This window comes from Dasypus novemcinctus, chromosome 3 (assembly GCF_030445035.2).
Source record: "Dasypus novemcinctus isolate mDasNov1 chromosome 3, mDasNov1.1.hap2, whole genome shotgun sequence".
In the NCBI taxonomy this organism is placed as follows: domain Eukaryota; kingdom Metazoa; phylum Chordata; class Mammalia; order Cingulata; family Dasypodidae; genus Dasypus; species Dasypus novemcinctus.
The window spans coordinates 167,106,877-167,109,505 of record NC_080675.1 but is presented as its reverse complement, the minus strand read 5'-3'; the positions used below and the strand labels follow the sequence as shown (position 1 = coordinate 167,109,505).

The window sequence follows — 2,629 nt, the reverse complement described above, 5'->3', positions numbered from 1 at the left end:
AAGAGACAACTTTTTGACTAAGGTATTTGGGTGACTTTTATTTCTTTTTCTTGCCAGTTACTCTAGCTCAAACTTCTAGCAAATATTGCATAACAGTGTAGATAGTGAGCATCCTTGTCTTGTTCCCAATCTCAGCAGGAAAGCTTTCGTTCTTTCACAGTTGAGTATAATGCCGGCTATGGGTTTTTCATATATGGTTTTTGTCATATTGAGAAAGCTTCCTTCTATTCCTAGCTTTCAAAATATTTTTATCAAGAACGGATGTTGTAGTTAACAAATACCTTTTCTGCATCTACTGAGATAATTGTGATTTTTCTTGAATTTATTAACATGGTGTATTACACTGACTGAATTTCTTATGTTGAACCACTCTTGCATACACAGTATAAAACCCACTTGATCTAGATATATAATTTTTTAATGTGCGTTTGGATTCAGTAAGTATTTTGCTGAGGATGTTTGCATATATATATTCATTAAGCTCTTCAGCTGCGTAATGGCTGCCGGTAACACCCAGGGGGCTGCTGTGGGAGGGGAGGTGGACTGGAGTGGCAGCCGTGGTGGAGCTGGGAGTGTCCGTGATGACGGTACATTTTCTATTGGAGGAAAAGGTTCACTGAACAGCCCATCACAGATTTTTGTAGTGTGATAAGGATCAATTCCACAGCTCCATTTGAAGAACAAGACAATTATTTTTTGTTATGTGATGTTTTGCCAGAAGATAGAGTACTTAGAGAAGAACTTCAGAAACAGAAGCTGAAAGAAATTCTTGAACCGCAGCAGCAAGAAAGAAATGATACTAGTTTTCATGGCATTTGCAAGTTTTGTAATACAGAATTCCTTGGAAACTGATCTGTTCTTTTGAACCACATGGCCAGAGAACATGCTTTCAACATTGGATTGCCAGACAACATGGTAAACTGCAGTGAATTTCTATGAACATTACAGGAAAAGCTTGACAACTTGCAGTGCTTGTACTGTGAGAAGACCTTCAGGGACAAAAACACACTTAAAGATCATATGAGAAAAAAACAGTATCGTAAGATCAACCCTAAGAACAGGGAATAGGACCGATTTTATGTCATCAATTATTTGGAACTTGGAAAATCTTGGGAAGAAGTTCAATTGGAAGATGATGGGGAGTTGTTAGACCAACAGGAAGATGACTGGTCTGACTGGGAAGAACACCCTGTCTCTGCTGTCTGCCTATTTTGTGAAAAGCAAGCAGAAACAATCGAGAAATTATATGTCCACATGGAGGGTGCACATGAATTTGATCTCCTCAAAATAAAGTCAGGACTTGGATTAAATTTCTGTCAGCAAGTGAAACGGGTCAACTTCATTCGGAGGGAAGTTCACCAATGTAGATGTTATAGCTGCCGTATGAAGTTTAGATCCAAAGCAGATTTAAGGACTCACATGGAAAAAGCTAAACATACATCACTGCTTCCTGAAAGAAAGACATGGGATCAACTGCAGTATTATTTTCCAACCTATGAAAATGACACTCTGCTGTGTACATTGCCTGACAATGAAAGTGACCTGACAGCTCGGGAACAAAATGGAAATACTCCCATCATCAGTGAAGACACATCTAATCTGCATGCTTTGAAACAAAGCAGTATTTTGAATCAGTTGCTCCTGCAAGAATGCTTGAAAAACTAGAAGAAACTGCTACAGTAAGAATTTTTGCATGTTTTCTCCTATGAGACAAACACAAAAGAATAGTTGAAATAGAACATCAACAAAGAACAAAGTCCTTGACACAATAAACTTAAGAAAAAAAATATTCTTTTCCAAAAATAAAGTAGAAAAATAAAAGGAGGACCTGTATCTTGGCTGTAAAGTTCTAATGGATAATTATTTTAAATGAACTTGTTTCATTAAACTTATTATCTATAATAAGGAGGATAGGGAAATCACAAATAAATGAAATGTTCAAATTATTCATAAACATACTTTAACCAGTAGTTTCACAGCTCCTCCAGGCCTTCTTTTTCCAAGTCACAGAATTTGACAAATTTGTTCTTTCTGTACTATATTTGCTATGCTGTAAATGAAGTGACCAAAAGAGGCATAGAAGAAAGGTAAAATGGTCAAAGACCTGGATAATGCAAAAATTGAAATTACTATTTCAGAGTAATCAGAAGATAGCTGTATCATCATTACTGATTTGTTCCTAGAGTTGCCAAACTCACTAGAAATGGGCATCAAGCCAATTAACTTCCCCTTCTTTGACTGTAGGTAAAGGACATCTGACTGGTCTGGGTTTTGTTACTATCAGATAAAATAAATTCTGTCTGACTCAGAAAAAAAAAATATATATATATATATATTCATTAGAGAAATTGGTCTTTAATTTTTTTCTTCATAATATCTTTATTTAGCTTTGGTATTAGGGTGATGGCCTCATAGAAAGAGTTTGGTAGTGTTCCTTCTTTTTGTGTGTATGTGTGTTTGTTCTTATTCAATTTTTTTTTTTTTTTTTTTGAAGAGTTTGAGCAAAATTGGTATTAGAACTTCTTTAAACGTTTGGTAGAACTCACCTGTGGAGCCATCTGGTCCTGGACTTTTCATTTTGGGGAGGTTTTTGATGACTATTTCAATCTCTTCACTTGTGAATGGTTTG

The 2,629-nt window shown here is 35.8% G+C and overlaps 1 pseudogene; it reads left to right on the top strand.

Annotated features, from left to right (window-relative positions):
* The first annotated feature begins 585 nt into the window (after positions 1 to 585).
* Positions 586 to 2,312, top strand: LOC101430443 (zinc finger protein 277 pseudogene; annotated as a pseudogene).
* Positions 2,313 to 2,629: the final 317 nt, after the last annotated feature.